At 44.2% G+C, this 17,692-nt stretch overlaps 1 protein-coding gene and 1 long non-coding RNA gene across 9 annotated transcripts in view; both read left to right on the top strand.

Moving 5' to 3' along the window:
- Positions 1-17,692, top strand: part of HIPK2 (homeodomain interacting protein kinase 2) — a 186,840-nt gene that overhangs the window by 92,057 nt on the left and 77,091 nt on the right. The gene's annotated exons all lie outside the window — the stretch shown is intronic.
- The window catches only part of LOC309632633, a 47,182-nt gene that overhangs the window by 25,806 nt on the left and 3,684 nt on the right, over positions 1-17,692 (top strand). Inside the window, exon 1 of the long non-coding RNA XR_014247013.1 lies at positions 1-17,692. This exon is cut by the window's left edge and continues 25,806 nt beyond it. This is a non-coding gene — a long non-coding RNA (uncharacterized lncRNA).

Genomic DNA, 17,692 nt, shown 5'->3' with positions numbered 1-17,692 from the left:
CTGGTCCTGGCAAGGGTGCCTGGTGGTGGACCTGACACACGGAAGGGGAGATTAAGACAGAGCTTGGAGATAACTTAACACCCACGTTCTTTGTTAAAATTAAACCTGAAATTCTTAAATAACGTCAGATGGTCTGTGTTCAGCACATTTGTCTGTTTTCTTCACCAATGTGCTCCATATCCCAAGCACCTAACAACGCCTGGCACATTATAAAAATTCAATAAATACGTTGTCAAATGTTACAAATTAATTTTTTTAAGTGGTAGGCATTTAGAGTTTTGAAAAATACATAAAATTCCATCACTGACCACTTATCTTTAATCCTTATCATCGACAGCTTGATTAAACCCTAGATGAGTGGATATGCCTTTAGACACCCCCTCCATCTTCTGTGGAATGGCCCCAGGGCTTTGGATGTTCTGGCCTCAGACGCTGTCTTAGGCAGCGGCTCTTTCCCCCCTCATTTACACGGAGCCCTGTTTCACCTCGTGATGGGTACCCATGGCCTAGTAAAGGAATTATTTCATAGGCCAGATGGCCGTAGTTTGCTTTCCTACTGGAGAGGAGGGAAGAACTTTTCTCTTTATATATTTATTGATTTTTTAATTTTAAACTTCCCACACCAGCTGTTTAGTATTATTATCTGAGTTTTGTAAGAGCGAGAGCTTGGTTATAATTATTGATATTTCCTTTGCAGAGGCTCTAACTCAGGATCTGTTGTAAACTTGTCTCAAGAGGGCTGTTTGTTTGGATTTTGAAAGAACACATATATTTTACTATGGAACATTATTTTTTTAAGTGTTAACCAAAATGTCACATTTTTAAATAGAGGTAAACCTGAGTTTCTTTATGGTCATTCTTGATACTCACCAGGTTGCCATGCCCCAGCCTGCACCAGGTGGAGCCCAGCCCAGGGCGGGTCCAGAGAAGATCTACCCTCATTCCTTAAAGTTTCCCAACCACTAACCTTGGCATTAATTCAGAAACAAGAATACTTTCTACTGAGGTCTTGAAATGATACTGTATCAGTGACTTGGATGGTTGAAAATGTTTACAATGTTTACATATTTTAAAACATTTAAAAATAATCTTCGTGGACTTCCCCGGTAGCTCAGTGGTTAAGAATCCACCTGCCAATGCAGGGGACACGGGCTCGAGCCCTGATCCAGGAAGATCCCACATGCCGCGGAGCAACTAAGCCCGTGGGCCACAACTACTGAGCCTGCGCTCCACAACTACTGAAACCGTGCACCTACAACCCGTGCTCCGCAACAAGAGAAGCCACTGTGATGAGAAGCCCGCACACCGCAACAACGAGTAGCCCCTGCTCGCCGCAACTAGAGAAAGCCCACATGCAGCAATGAAGACCCAATGCAGCCAAAAATAAATAAATTAATAAGTTAATTTTAAAAATAATAATAATCTTTGTAGGGAATTCCCTGGCAGTCCAGTGGATAGGACTTGGCACTTTCACTGCAGGGGTCCCAGGTTCAATCCCTGGTCGGGAACTAAGAATCCTGCAAGCCGTGCCGCACAGCCAAAAATAATAATAATCTTTGTGCACCCATGTTCATAGCAGTATAATTCACAATAGCCAAAAGGGGGAAGCAACCCAAGTGTCCATAGACGGATGAATAGAGAAACAAAATGTGATATACGTATACAATGGAATATTATTCAGCCTTAAAAAGGAAAGAAATTTTGACACGTGCTACAACATGGAAGAATCTTGAGGACATTACACTAAGTGTAATAAGCCAGTCACAAAAGGACAAATATTGTATGATTCCTCTTATATGAGGTACTCAGAGTAGCCAAATTCATACAGACAGAAAGAATGGTGGTTGCTAGGGACAGGGAAGAGGGGAGGGTGAGGTGTTATTATTTAATGGGCACAGAGTTTCAGGTTTACAAGATGAAAAGAGCTCTGGAAATGGATGGTGAAGGTGATTGCACAACAATGTGAAAGTAGTTAATGTCACTTGCCTGTACACTAAAAAAAATACATACATACATGTTTATGTGTGTGTGTGTGGATAGATAGATAGATATCAGTCCTCAGATTCTGAGCCTATTAAATATTTCACAACCATTCTCTAAAGCATCTACAGCCTTCAGAATCACAGGAGGGAAAAAAAAAAATCTATCTGTGTTTATTGTGAGCAGCCCAGTAGAGTCCCATGTAGAAAGAAACCGAGGCCTCCAGCCAACAGCCAGAGAGTGACTGAGGCTTCCTGCCGACAGCCATGTAGGTGAGCTTAGAAGCAGATCATCTTTTTTTTTTTTTTTTTAATTTTATTTATTTATTTATTTATTTTTGGCTGTGTTGGGTCTTTGTTTCTGTGCGAGGGCTTTCTCTAGTTGCGGCAAGTGGGGGCCACTCTTCATCGTGGTGCGCGGGCCTCTCACTATCGCGGCCTCTCTTGTTGCAGAGCACAGGCTCCAGACGCGCAGGCTCAGCAATTGTGGCTCATGGGCCTAGTCGCTCCGCGGCATGTGGGATCTTCCCAGACCAGGACTCGAACCCGTGTCCCCTGCATTGGCAGGCAGATTCTCAACCACTGCGCCACCAAGGAAGCCCCAGATCATCTTAATTACAGCCTCATGAGACACCCTGAACCAAACGACACAGCTAGGCCGCTACTGTATCTCTGACCTATGGAAACTATGCGATAATGCCTGTTGTTATTTTAAGCCGCTGAGTTTTGTGGTGATTTGTCACCTGCAACAGATAGCTGGTGCAGTGTCTTACAGTGTTTTTATCTCGATACATGTAGCGCATGCGTGTACAGGAAGCACATGAGCGCGATGGGCTCGTAGTGGTCGTGGTCCAGACTCTGAGTTTGAAAACCCGGCCCCCCTGGGTAACGCTCAGCATCACAGACAGCAAGGTTTTGTTCAGTAATGAGCGAGTGACCTTACTGAAGGGATGGTGTATGAGTGGTGGACATGCTTCGTCTCTAAGGGGGGAGGTTCATTCTCCATCCACCACCAGAAAGTCTCGTCCTGCTGCTGTGTTGCTCCCCTGAGGCCTGGTCCTCTCCTCCCACCTGCTCCCCATCTGGGGCCTCTACTGTCCTGCAGATAACAGATGGGGGACAAGGGCCGGAGGGGTCTGAGGAGAGTCTTTGGAAAGCACACAACTCAGAGTGGAGAGCTGGGGCCGGCAGGCAGACTCCTGACTACAGTCGTCTGGCACACTTCTGCCCCCTCCATCAGAAGAAGGAGGAACGTGGGTTCTCAGTGCAATACTTTGGGAAGGTCGCTGTTGACCCTGAGCCTAAGATTTACTATTAGGTACATTTGAATCAGCCGTAGACATGCACGGAGCATTCACCGTGTACAAGCCAGGGTGCCAGTTGCAGCAGAGAGCACAGTTCCTGCTGTCGAGGACTGTTCATGCCTGTGCGGGCCGAGGTTGAGCACATTCATTACTGCCCTGCCCCCCAGAAGGACCCAGAGGAGGGTGGGTAATGAGGGAAAGCTTCCCGTCAGAGGTGGCGTCCAAGCTGGGCCCTAAGGAACCAAGAACTGCCATCTCCCTCCTTGGTGCCTGGATAGAACCCTTCGTCCTGACCCTTTACTGCACATACAGGCTTATAGGTCTGGCTCCCAATCCTCGAGTGTGAGTTTCTTGAGGAAACTCAGCTAGAGATGCGTGTTATTTAGTGTCTCTGGTGCCAGGCACAATGCCTGACTTGCTGCAGGCCTCAGGGGATCGTTATGAATGAATGGACAGATGAAAAAGTGAGTGAGTGATCGATGAGACTGGCAGGGTAACTTGGACTGAATTATCAGGGCCTGGGACGCCACGAATACTGGGCTAGTAACTGGCAGTCAAGAACGCCTTCCTTCTAGGGCGGAAGCGACGTGGCCTGCAGTGAGCAGCACCGAGGACAGGCGGGAGCTGGGGCAGCGGCCACGTCGGCGTGTTACCATGAGCCCAGCATCACCCAGGGTCTGCACCAAAAGTGGCACAAGCTGTGGGCCAGCAACAGAGGTGGCAAATTAAGGGAAGGAACCAGACTTGAAGAAGGCAGTTGTGATTCCTGGGCTAGAAAGAACAAAGCCCACTCAGGCCAGGCGGCTGTGGGCTGGCGCAACTCCCACTCCCCAGGGAGGCTGTCCCGCAAGCGAGGCCCCGGGTCACTGGGCAAAGACCTACGGGGGGATTCTGGCTCGGAGAACTTGAGGCCTTCCACTCCCAGGAGCAGTGGGTGCTGCGGTGGGTGCTGCAGCGGACTCGGCTTGGCCAGCGGAGAGTCCAGGCTGCATTCTGAGACTTTTCTTAAAGAAAACCTTTTGTCCCTGGGGTACGTGTCCCCCGGGACACGTCACGTGAGAATCTTTAAATGCGCTTCCTGGTAGGGGCTGCGGCATCCTTAATTTTCATTTAGAGCAAACAGCTTAACTTGGGCTCACAGAAAATGTGACTTTTTTCCTACGTGGCATTTAGCAATCGCTGGAGATAATTTTCCATGGTCACCTCTTGATCGTCCAGGCTGACGGGAGGAGGAGATGGGAGGGTGGGTGGAGCATTGGGGCTCAGTGTGTAAAACGGCAGATAATCCAGAAATGGGCAGTGGCAGTGGATTTGTGCTTCTGTTTATATAGAGGGGTTATACCTGGCGTTCTGAAAATTCACCACAAACTTTTGAAATCAGCTTTTAATAAGGACGACTCAGAAGGACCCAAAAAGCAGGGTTTCTTCCTCCCTCCTCCCCATTCGCCCCCATCCTGTCCCCGGTCCTCACGTGGGGATAGCAGCGGGCTTGCGTTATCAAAACAAGCCAAGAAAGAGAACGATTAAAAGCCAAAGTCCGAGAAGACATCACAAGTTTAGTTTTCAAGTTGGTTATGGGATGTGGCAGTGAAGACATTGACCCAATGAAAACTTCAGAGGCCTGCATTTAATGGCCTCTCCTGTACGTTTATATTAGGAGAGGCGTGTTACCAGCTCCCCCGAAGTGCATAGTCTACCCGAAATAGAGATTGAAGAGTGGCTTTATCATATAGTGAGTCAACATCAGCCAAGAGAAGGATGAATATAGCATCATGATATTCTCCACGGGAAATTCACGAGCAGGTACCCCGGGACAGGGGGTGCTGTGTAACCCGGGGGCCCTGTGGTCTAAGCAGGGTCCTCGTGACAGGCGGGAGACACAGCCCGTGGAAACGGCCTTAAAAGGACACGCAGAGCCACCATCGGTGGCTGTCCTCCGAGCTTTATCAGGTGCCATGTTCTGAACCGGGACGGCTGTGCCCTTCTGTCCTAGCTGGGAAGTTCAGCAAGCACATTTAAACACACACATACCCACGGATGTGAGAAAGATTCTGTCTTCTGAAGACTCTTGGCCGATCTTAACATCAAGTTAAAAATGGTTTGCCACATTTGAGGCATTCTTCAAGCCAGTTTTGGATACAGACTCTGATAATTCTGTTCCTGGGGACATTCAGTACCCATGTCTGTCACGGTCTATACTTTTCAAAACAGTCCCTTGCCGCCACAAAATTCTTCATAAAGCAGCGTCCCCAAAACACCCAAGGCACCCTGTGGGGCAGGATTTTAAGTCAGCAACATAAACTCAATATTGGGTACCTGAGCCAGAGGCTGCTCCCTCCCAAGTGCCCCAGGTCAGGGCTCTCCTTCTGAAGGCCCCACGCCCACCAGAGCTGTCAGGGCAGCAGCTAAGCTGGGGTGTAAATCAGGTTCCCAGCTGGGAGGAGGCTTCGCGGAGTCGGGTCCTTGGGAAGCAGTCTGGATCCAACACAAACAGTCCTGGGGCAGAGAGGACCTTCCCTGGGACCTGCATCCAGAGTGGTTTGAAAGTACAAGACTTAAAGAGTCTTGGGGAGGGGGAGGGGTGTTTTTCAGAGATCAGTTTGCCTTAGAAAATTCCGTGTTCACCCTTGCTTTCCAGCCTTCATACCCTGTACACACGGTCCCTCGGTATCATCTGTAGAGAACTTTGCACCTCTAGGGTTCTGGCTCTGGGGACCGAGAGAGACTAATGTCTGTCTCAAAATGTTTCTTGATAAAGGCATCCTAGGTGTTAAATGTTTACTTTAAGCGAAAGGTTCTATTTCTGAGAGGTTAAAGAACAAATGTAATTTCATGCAGAGCCTTTTACTAGTCAGGGTGTGAATGTCTTTAGGCTTTTTTTTTTTTGGCTCTGCAGCAGCCAGCTAACAAAGTACATTCCTGAGATGAGCTGACAAGAGTGCAGAAATGAAGAAATAAACAAAAAGCCATGTTAATTTCAAGCTTCAGTAGGAATACAAAAAGAAATATTAACATTTGCTGAATGACAAATATTGAAACGGCTAGGAAATTTTAATGCTTCTAGCGAGGTTTTGTAAGCTCATGGAATTTTCTCCCAGTCGAGTATAGCACATTTATAACTGGCAGTGCCCCGTGAAGGTGTTTTGATAGGAGGTTTAGTTTAAAGGTGGTCCCTCCAAGCATATGGCGTTCCTAATATGATTCCATAGCCCCATTTCCACTTCTCTAATCTACTCGGAGTGGCCACGTCTCCTTAGCGTAATCTTCGCAAGTGCTTGTCCACAAAATACGAGTCACTTTGCCAGCTAGAAGGATGGTCACAGAGCTGTTGTGTTGTTGTTGTTTGACACATATGTAAAAAAATACGCATGTCAGCCTCCAGCTCCTACTTATTTCCGGTTTCTTTTATGGTCCTGTTCTTTGGAAATCAGTCCCCTCACCTTAACATTGTATTATATTTATTGAAAAATATTAAAGTTATAAAATTTTTTTATTATTTTTTTTAATTTATTAAAATTCTTTTCAGCCTTACTGAGATATAATTGACATAGAGCATTGCTTAAATCTGAGGCATACAGCGGGTTCGATACACCTTTTTTTAATTAATCTTTATTGGAGTATAGTTGATTTACACTGTTGTGTTAGTTTCTGCTGTACAGCAAAGTGAATCAGTTACACATATACATATATCCACTCTTTTTTAGGTTCTTTTCCCATATATGTCATTACAGAATATTGAGTAGCGTTCCCTGTGCTATACAGTAGTTTCTTATTTAAAGTTCTAAAATTTGTATGCGTGTCAGGTAGACATAAGGCACTATTAATTTAAATTTTAGTTAATTCAATTTAAATTTTAATTCACTTTAGTAACTGTTTTTTGAGTACCCACTGTGTGCAAGGAACCGTGTGAGGTGTCTTCTCCGGAGGGGCCTCAACTCCAGGGTGTAGATACAGAAGCATGAGGTGTTTCGTTGTAGAGAGCAGGTGCCGTGGCAAGTCAGAGGCAGGGGAGCTTCATCCGGCTCCTCCATGCTGTTGAGATCGTCCTCACCTGTCTGTCACCCCTACTAGACTCTAACGCTCCCACGCGGGACCAGCCTTCCACGCTGTATACCTGGCGCTGAGCACGCGGTGGGCGGCCCACAAATGTCTGCTGAAGGGGCTGGTTGGGGGAGCAGACGGGTGTAACGGTGGAGGGGCCTTTGAGGCAGGCAGAAGAGAGTGTGGGACGTTGACAGCCAATAATGAGTGTGAGGAGACCGCATGGAAAGAGGTTGGTCTCTCGGCTGGAAGGCCCAAGGGGGGCGGCCAAGGGCTCAGCATGGCTGGGCCCAGCCTTGGGATGTCTACGGAAGGGTCAGCAAACCACAGCCCACAGGCCAGCCCCGTCCACTCATTGCCAGGTGTCTGTGGCTACTCTTATGCCAGGCCAGCCAAGGTGAATAGTTGCAACAGTGTGGCCTGAAAGCCAAAATTATTTATCACCTGTCCCTTTGCAGAAGGAGATTGCTGGCCTCTACTCAGAGGAAGGAACCAGGATGAATACAGTTACCTTAGGACCATATTTTAGGGTGACAGCCTGTACTTGGTCCTCCTGAGCAGGGGACTGACCTGATGGGAGGTCTGGTTTGGGAACGTTGCTGTGGGAGTGATTCATACTGGGGAAGGAACCTGGGTGTAGGAAAACCACCGAGGAGGAGCGAAGCGCAGCCATCTGTTGAGGCGTCGTTGAAGGAAGTAGGTCGTTTTGAGTCTCATCAGAGAGTTGGCTTGTCACACTTTGTCCCTGGACTGGAAACCCTTGTCCTCTCCTAGCTCCTAGCACTAGCTTGAGGGTCCACCTCAAAGCTCCTTCCAAAAAACTCAAGTCAGCCCCACCCAGCTGGCCAGGCCCTGACTTTTCGTGTTGTTTGTTGGTAGGTGTGTGTCCCGTCTCACAAGCTGTCCATACCCCGGGGCCAGGGACTTCAGCCCGCCACACCTCTCTCAGTGGTTAGCTAGTATTTTTAACATAGCTACAGTCACTTTGAAATGTTTGGTGATGTTACAGTCACAGCAGGATGTGTTGCTGGGGAAAACGTACCCTACCCCGTTCCATAAATTAGTCAGAATGCACCAGGCTAATGAGTGTAGGAGCGAGCATCTGTCCGTCGGATGAACCAACACTCATCTGAGAAAGCAGTTAAACCCACATCAGTCATTTTGGTACAATAAAACTAAAATTAGACACAGCACAAATACAGAAAAGATGAGAGCACTTATCCCAGTGTTAGTTTTAAGACTGATGGAGGCAGACGCTAAGGCATCTGGATTCCAAGGACAGTTCAGTTCGATGGTTCTTACAGAGAAGAGCCTGGATGGATGGAGGGAAGGTGATGGCCAGGGCTGGAGTCCCAAGTTCATATCCAGAGCCTCTTTCTCGTCTTGACCCTAAGCCCTATCAAGGGTATGAAAAGCGAAAGTTTTAGACATACAAATCCAGTTTTACTTAGTAATATTCATTAATGACTGAAATCAAGGGAGAATCTCCTACTTAATGAAGTAATTAATTTGCTCTGGTAATTGAGGTTGAAAACAGAAGACTAATTGATTAGTATGATAACCGTGTTCCTTTTTCTTCCTCTTGTGGAAAGTAACAGCATTCGGTCCGTGCCAGGTTTGATACTTGGGGCCAGACTAGGTCAGTCTGCCTGAGATCTGTTTTTACTGTTCTGTTGTAGCCAGTCTGGCTCCCCTCTCTGTGCCCCTGTTCCTACTTTATCCACAGGCGAAGGCCCTCCCTCTACCGCGTTCCCTCCAACACCTTCCTTGCTCAGGCTCAGCTCACACCTCGCTCTCTGGGTGGATTCGGGCTGTCTTGCTCCTTATGGATCTCTCCTATCTTTAAGTCACCATTTTACCTAATCAATACCAAGCAGTTTCTCGTTTAATTTTTCTTGCTGCTTTATATGTGGGATAACGGAAGAGGATTAAAAGATGAAAAACAAAAATCTCCCCTCACTTGGCATAGTGTGAAACCTGACCTCACTGAACCCGTAAGACGCCTTCAGCACAGCTCTGAGGGACGGAAGAGAGGGTGTTGGGGAAGACGCCTTATAAACTGTGAAGGGCCACACAAATTTTGGTTATCGGCGTCACTGTTATTTTTGGCTATATATAGCTTCTTTACTACGTTTATGCTGAAGATCCCCAAACCGGAAGACAGCAGGTGTTTGAACACCACCCTCTATGAATGGGCTTTACCCGGTGCCAGACAATGTGCTGGAAATAAACATTTTAAAAATAGACTTCTTTAGGGTACCTACTGCCCTTGCAGGTAGAAGGACAGCAAAGACCCACTTGAAACAGTGAGAGGGAATTCGAATGCAAACACCTGGGCCCACAGCCCGGCCAGCATCTCCACCCGACCCCAGCCCGCCCAGAGCCTCACACAGGTAGCCCCACAGACCTCAGTCCCCAGGGGCTCCTGCAACCTCATCTTCCTCCATTTCGTCTTATAAAAGAAGCAGACGACGCTGGGCCGCTGCTCGGGGAGGGGGGATTTGGCAGTGTGCTCAGAGCAGTGGTGGCTGACTGACTTGTCCTCTGTGAGGGAGAGAGAGAACTGACAGAATATGAATGAGAGCGAGAGTACGTCGCTGTCAAGGTCAGGAGCCTGCCACCACTCCCTTCATTTGCTGCCAGCCAACATGCTCCTTCTGTTTCTTCCCGACTGACACTCTTTCAGTCTCGGCCTTGTCAGCTTATCCTTTGCCCACTCTTCACCTCCACCCGGGCCTCAGAGCAGGTGGGCTGACTCTGTAGGTCTCTGATGTCATTTACTGGCCATCCTCTCCCCCAACCTCCCCTCCCCCCCCCCTTTTTTTTTGCCATAAAAAATGTTCTAACCACTGCTTTTCTAATCACCACTGTTCTAACCACTAGGACTTTCTGTTCTACACAGATTTATGGCTGTTAAAATATTTGGCTTAATTGTTGCAGGTGGTAATTTTGCCTTCTAGGCTTTGTTCCAACTTGCGTTATTTTTTTTGCAAGGAGGATACTGAATACATTATAAAATACTAAATCATACCATGTCTGAGGATAGTAAAAGTGTAAATTCTTTATAACTATAATAGGAGTTAAAGATGAGGTAGTCATGTAGAGGACAACCCACAATGACTAAATAAATCATGATTCTGGTTTAATGATCTTAATTGACCCCAGAATTAATAAAAATGTTATTTTAAATTATTTTTTTAAGTCCTTATGTTCTGAAGTCAGGACTTGAACTGACCTTTCTGCAGTAATTAATGACTAGTTGGTATGACATATTTAAAACTTTCCCAGTTCTTCTTATAAACCTGACTAGTCTTCCATATCAAAGATATTGTATAATTTCATGCCACCTTAAATAAATGTGACGTATTTTCAAATCACTAAGTCAATAGCTAATCAATTCTATTAACATTCCGTGTGTTATATGAGGGAAAATGTAAATTCCATGAGGGCAGGGAGGTTTGCAGTGGGTGTGTCTATTTTATTCACGGTATTATCTCTAGCATCTAAAACAGTACCCAGCATGCATTGTGGTCACTAGATAAGTGTTGAATTAATGAATGAATGAGCTGTAGACAAGCTATAAGAAATCAATAAAAATCGTTTTACAAAAATCCAGAACAATGTATTATAATGTTAAAATTCAAATGTGTCATTTTAAACTAGATCCGTAAATACAAGCATACCCTGATTTATTGTGCTTCACAGATATTACAGTTTTTACAAATTGAAGGTTTGTGACAACCCTGCTTTGTCAGATAACGGTTAGCATTTTTTAGCAGTAAAGTACCTTTCTTAGGCACAATAGACCACAGTATAATGTAAAAATAACTTTTATATGCACTGGGAAACGAAAAATTCGTGTGACTCACTTTATTGCTGTGTTCTGGAACCAAACCTGCAATATCTCTGAGATCTGCCTACAGTGAACAAATGGGAATAATTAAAATAGTCTGCGTTGCCCACCTGAACTATAGCACTCAACGCTCAGAGTCTGGCAAAGCCCGTTTCTAATAAATACATTGAAGTCACTTCATTACAACTTCACTCACAACTGAAGGCACTGTAAGGGAGTCCAATCCATTTGGGCACACAGATCGTATAAATAGTTCTCAGTCGGCTGTGATTTTCTGATCTGCATTCAGCACTCTTTTTTTTTTTTTTTTTAACATCTTTATTGGAGTATAATTGCTTTACAGTGGTGTGTTAGTTTCTGCTTTATAACAGTGAATCAGTTATACATATACATATATCCCCATATCTCCTCCCTCTTGCGTCTCCCTCCCACCCTCCCTATCCCACCCCTCTAGGTGGTCACAAAGCACCGAGCTGATCTCCCTGTGCTATGCGGCTGCTTCCCACTAGCTATCTATTTTACGTTTGGTAGTGTATATATGCCCATGCCACTCTCTCACTTTGTCCCAGCTAACCCTTCCCCCTCCCCGTATTCTCAAGTCCATTCTCTAGTAGGTCTGTGTCTTTATTCCCGTCTTGCCCCTAGCTTCTTCATGACCATTTTTTTTTTTAGATTCCATATATATGTGTTAGCATACGGTATTTGTTTTTCTCTTTCTGACTTACTTCACTCTGTGTGACAGACTCTAGGTCCATCCACCTCACTACAAATAGTTCAACTTCGTTTCTTTTTATGGCTGAGTAATATTCCATTGTATATATGTGTCACATCTTCTTTATCCATTCATCTGTCGATGGACACTTAGGTTGATTCCATGTCCTGGCTATCGTAAATAGAGCTGCAGTGAACATTGTGGTACGTGACTCTTTTTGAATTATGGTTTTCTCAGGGTATATGCACAGTAGTGGGATTGCTGGGTCATATGGTAGTTTTGTTTTTTAGTTTTTTAAGGAACCTCCATACTGTTCTCCATAGTGGCTGTATCAATTTTAGAGACTGGCATAAAGATGGGTGCAGAGCAATCACAATATTAGAGAAAATGTCACATTCGCAGTTCTTTTCAAGTCTATAAATACAAGGTTAACCAGTGTGGTTTTCTATAAACCTGTCTTGGGTATAATTACTATTTCTTTTAATTATTCTACCTTTTACTCTTACAATCTTCTATTGTGTTTGACGTGCCAATTTCACTTCACCAAATTCCAGTTGTAATACTTCGTTTTCAAGTATTATGAAAATATCTTAATGTTCTTTCTGTCACAAATTACTCCTTTGGTTCACTGTTTCAAATTGTGGGTTTTAAGAATGTTACTTTTCAAGTTGTCATCAAAGGTAGAAGATACTTAAACTTGTCTGAAAACAATCCGATTTGAATATCAGGAATGAGAGGTGCAGCTCCCCCTCCACTGCCGACTACGGGAATGATCAGTAATTACATCATGTCGCTCCTGCCACCTGAGAGTCCAGAATCTTAATCAGGGTGCAGACCTGGGGGGACCCTTTGACTCTGCACCCCTCCACCAGTTGTGCGGGGAGAGGTGTCCACTGAAGGAGGAACAGCTTCTTGTATGACTTCTGAACCTTCTCAGGCCGGCGTCTCAAACCCATTATGAGAGTTGAAAATGTTTAGCGTTTACCGTATCAGTTCTCACTTGCCCAATGTCTGAAAGCAATTTGAGGGTAATTTAAACCAAATCTTTTTAGTAGAGCTAGTAAAAAATACATTTAACCTGTTAATTGTGCCACGTTTTGCACTGTCTTGGAATCTCCATAAAGAAAAGATTAAAATGATGGGCATTGCAAGACATAAATAAAGCTTAATTATCCCAGTTTAAGATTCAGCCAGGTACGCCTGTGCCGGGCTGTTGTGCTGACCTCATTGCCGTATGACTGCCGTCAATAGCTCTTTATATTTCATCCGTCTTCTCTAAAAGCCACACTAACATATTTATAATGTTTGTAGACTGTTTTTTTCCATCGTAGTTGATGTAATTTCACATTATTGAAGTCTTTTTTGAGATATAATCTATTTGGTTATCCTAGGCTTTAGTGCTTTTCTACTTCATCACTTAACTTTTGTGTGTCACTGTGGTAGTATCGTTGCTCGTGAAACGATTCGGTGACGCCTAGGAATTTCCCATTGCGTTTTTGTGGTTTCAGGTCATCCCTCCATTTGCCAAATATCATCCGTGTAAGAACCATACTCATCAGATAATTTATGGAGAACCTTTTATAGTCTTGTTTTCTCATTCACAAATGAGTCTTGAAACGCTGGATTTAAGAAGACAATTTTTAAGATCTTTCTCTGTTACAAAAGAAAAAAATGGGCTTATTAATGGTACCGCTGTCTTTAATTATGTGAAGTCAGTGTAGCTATTTCCCCTGCCAGATCACCAGCTCCTCAAAGTGAGAGATCAGGGCTTCTGTTTATGGTTCATCCTTTTAAATGACTTAACAGCAGGCTGCGTACACAGTGACCCACTGGCCTAGGGGATGCACTGTGGCCTCCTAAGTGGGAGAAGGGCTCTGAGATTCTTCCAGAAAGGTCACTCCCTACTCAGAATGGTAAACCTCCATTTTTTAAAGTAGTTGTTAGCTAAAGGGATTAATTAACCCAAAGGAAGGGATTTTAAGGCCATGTTCTTGGTTTTGCTTTTGATAAGAAAATTGAATTGGCCCTTCTGTAAATTCTACGCCTCACATTAGAAAGCACAGGTTAAGTTGATCCTGACACTTCATGAATTCTTCCATGGTCTATTATTTTCAAAATATCTTGACAGTTGAAAGGCATATAGGCAAAAGCCAGTCAGTGTAAATAGTTACATTTAGAGGAATAAAAGATAGTCATCAGTCCTTTTTTACTTCACCATTTTTAACCACTTGGATTCAAAGCTGGATTTTGTCTCAACGAAATAGAACAGCTAATATCCAATCAAATGTACAATTTTAACATTAGCCAGACAGTCCCAGAAAATCTGAATTAACATTTGTAATTTTAATCACAAAATTAATGGCATTTAACTCTAGTAGAATTGATTTCATTTATTAATTTCTTCTAGTCAATCTAGAAGAAATATATGTGATAAAGCACACTTATCAGTGCTTCACGTGAGTGATGTCTCACCAGACACCCAGTTAAATAAAAAGTAAATCATGTCTGTTTCCCACAACATGTAGCATTAATCAGACTTACTTGGTTAATAGTAAGTTATCTAACTATTTTTGCATAAGATAGTGTTAATTTTAATTTATGTGTAAATAAATGCTCTCTTCTGTCTTACCTAAAAGATAACCCAGGTAAAATAGAAAGTATTCACAACTTATTACATATGAAACCAGATTGTTCTGTGTGTAAAGGAGATTAACCAGTATGTTTTGTACATTGTACAAATGTACAAACTTTTTCCAGGATATATGGCTTTTGTTGTGAGAGCTTTCCCTTTGTTATTGGTTTTCTTATTACAAAAGCCAGCAAGTCAATGCCGTTTCTGAAATGGCAGTCACTATTTTAGGACCCTGCAGCAGTGACTCAACACAAGAGGTAGATCAAAAATTATAAAATTGAATTTAAAACTATAGGTTTGTACAATCCTACTAAAGATCAACTTGGCAAATTATAACAGCAGCCATAAATATATTTATATCCTTTCACTTGATAATCTCATTCCTTAAAATTACAAATAATTGATTTTTTAAAGCTGTATGCATATATATAATTATCCAACTATTTTTTCTAAAAATTGAATATAAGAGACAACAGAATCAGCAAATGAACAATGAAGAATAAAAGTTTGAAAATGGAATATTAATAGTTGGGTGGAGTCTGGGTGATAAGTATAAAGATCAAAAGTATACAAGAGTAATTACAAACTATCAGTGACAAAAGAAAGCAAAATTGTACATGGACTGATTACAACTATATAAAAAATTGTAAGTGAAAAACTTTTGTGTTAGAGTGGCAGTACAGATTTTTTTTTCATATAGTTTTTTAATACTGTTACAAGGTTGTTGAATACACTTTCTAGCATGTTTTTGTTCCGTACCACTTTAAGCAGGAATTGAAAGGATCAGTCAAAATGACTGCAGGTCATAGCATCAAAAATAAGGTGTCTCATGGTGCAAATGACTGCATCTATTTGTGGCATCCTCAAAGAATGACTGCACTTTCTAGGAGTCCTGTACCAACTCCCAGAGAGTCACTTACACAGTGGGACAGTTCCTTCTGGAGTATCTTATCTGTCTAGTTAAAACTTCAAGGAAGAAGATGATATTTGCCAGTCCATAAAATGACATTTGGTCACCTGACCTTTGACTTTTAAGAAGTGCCAGAGGGAGTAATAAGATTTAAAGAGGTGGATAAGCATATACAGTGAATCCCTTTCAATTAAAATCAGATATCTTTATAATGTTACCAAAAAAAAAAAAAAAAAGAAGTGCCGGAGTGTCCTTAATGGTTCCAGTGAGCCTTGGGTTTTTTGTGACGTAGTGACGTAGTGACAGCCCCTTTCACAAGGGTACACCTTGGCCAGCCCCTTCTCAAGTCTCAGAAGGCCCGAACGCATGGTCAGTGAGTTGCAGGTTAAAGATAGCTTGACATTCCTACCCCATTTCAAACTCTGATTTACCTAGTACTCATCTTGACCTTTTTAATTAAAGGAGGGAAGGCCCAAAGAGTAAAATATTTGCTCTTCACGTAGACCAGTGAATAATTTTGAAAACTTGCAGTGTCCAGAAACATGCTCACCTCTGTCCTTTTCTAGATGTCCTTTTGATTGTGCATTATTGCTAGCCCTCTTAGAAACTGGCTTCTGGCTACTAATGTTCACTGCCCATCAGCAGGGGCTATCGAGTAGTTGCTATATCGAAACCACCATCTGGACATCTCAGTGTATAGATCTGCTTACTGACTTACTGAATTTTTTTTTTTTTTTTTTTTTGGCTGCATTGGGTCTTCGTTGCTGGGTGCAGGCTTTCTCTAGTTGCGGTGACCAGGGGCCACTCTTCATTGCAATGCATGGGCTTCTCATTGCGGTGGCTTCTCCTGTTGCAGAGCATGGGCTCTAGGCGCACGGGCTTCAGTAGTTGTGGCGCGCAGCCTCAGGAGTTGTGGCGTACAGGCTTAGTTGCTCCACGGCATGTGGGACCTTCCCGGACCAGGGCTCGAACCCGTGTCCCCTGCACTGGCAGGCGGATTCTTAACCACTGCGCCACCAGGGAAGCCCTGACTTACTGATTTTAAAGAGGTTACAGTCTCGTTGGAAACAGAACAACTGAAGAACGTTCTCAAAGCTCAAAATGAACAGGTCCCACCATAAGCATTTGCACTGAAACCCCAGTCCTGGGTGATCCTCAGATGGGCAGCAGGGTCAGATTAGCTGAGCCCTGGGTGTCCCAGCTGGGGTGACTATATATGTAAGAGAAAGTGAAGTACCAGGTGCTAATTTAACAGGAGATGAGTTTGGTAATGTAGTGAGAATAAAGACCAGTTGTAGATTTCTGGAAAGTGGGCAATGGAATAATAATTGTGACTAGGGGGTGAATTGATTGATGAATGTGGCCAGGGGCTGAAGACAGGAGTCCAGCCAGCAGAGCTGGGTCAGTGCCTGCATAGCTTGGGTGTCTGCTGAGAAAATGGGGCAGACACAGCAACGTTAGATCTTTTACAGAATAGGAATCTGCTGGGTTTCATAAAGTATTGAATGTGAGATAAGAAAGAGGAAGGGTAACCAAGGGAAAGGAATTTTAAGCATTTGGAAACCGTTGTTGTGTTGGTGTTGATGACAGGCTGGGGACAGAGTACCTATAATAAGACAGAAGAGGGATTCCGAGCTGCTTGTTTGGTGTGTTGTCTCCGTCCAGTATCAGTAGAATGTTCATTTGGACAATTAAGGTATAGAATTCGGGAGCAGTTAGGAGCAAAGGTTAGATTTGTCAGTCTTGTGTGCTTTGGACGAGTTCGCACTCGGAAGGAAGACGCAGTTGAAAGTCAAGGGGAGGATTAAGTCTGTGGTGGAGAGGGGAAAAGGGACGGCAGAGAAATAGGGCCATAGCGTGGCCTCAGACCCACGTCACTGCCGCCGCAGAGACCATCAGAGGGGACGCCCCGTGGCCTCCCCAGGAATGTTCTAACACAGCAGCGCAGAGAGAAGCCGTGCTGTAGGGATGAGGGAGAGAATTGCCAGGGGAAGAAACTTATTGGAGTAGTTGAGAAAGGAGGACAAGGAAAACGCAGATGCCAGGGGAAAAAGGAAGACGAAAGCAGGGTGATGACTACCGTGAGGGCTTTTTCAGTTGGGAGAAGCCTGGGTGCTGAGGCACAAAGGGGGGTGGCAGTGAAGCCAGTGACCAAGTGTGAGCAGAGAAAGTCCCCATGGGAGCAGCCTCTTGGAGGGAGGCCCAGGCACCACGTCATTCTGCTGGTGACAGTTGCTGGACGGAGCTGTCTCAAAACAAAG

Source organism: Balaenoptera borealis (assembly GCF_965194805.1).
Source record: "Balaenoptera borealis genome assembly, chromosome: 7".
Lineage (NCBI taxonomy): Eukaryota > Metazoa > Chordata > Mammalia > Artiodactyla > Balaenopteridae > Balaenoptera > Balaenoptera borealis.
The sequence above is the reverse complement of the archived record's forward strand: the minus strand, read 5'-3'. Positions and strand labels throughout refer to the sequence as shown.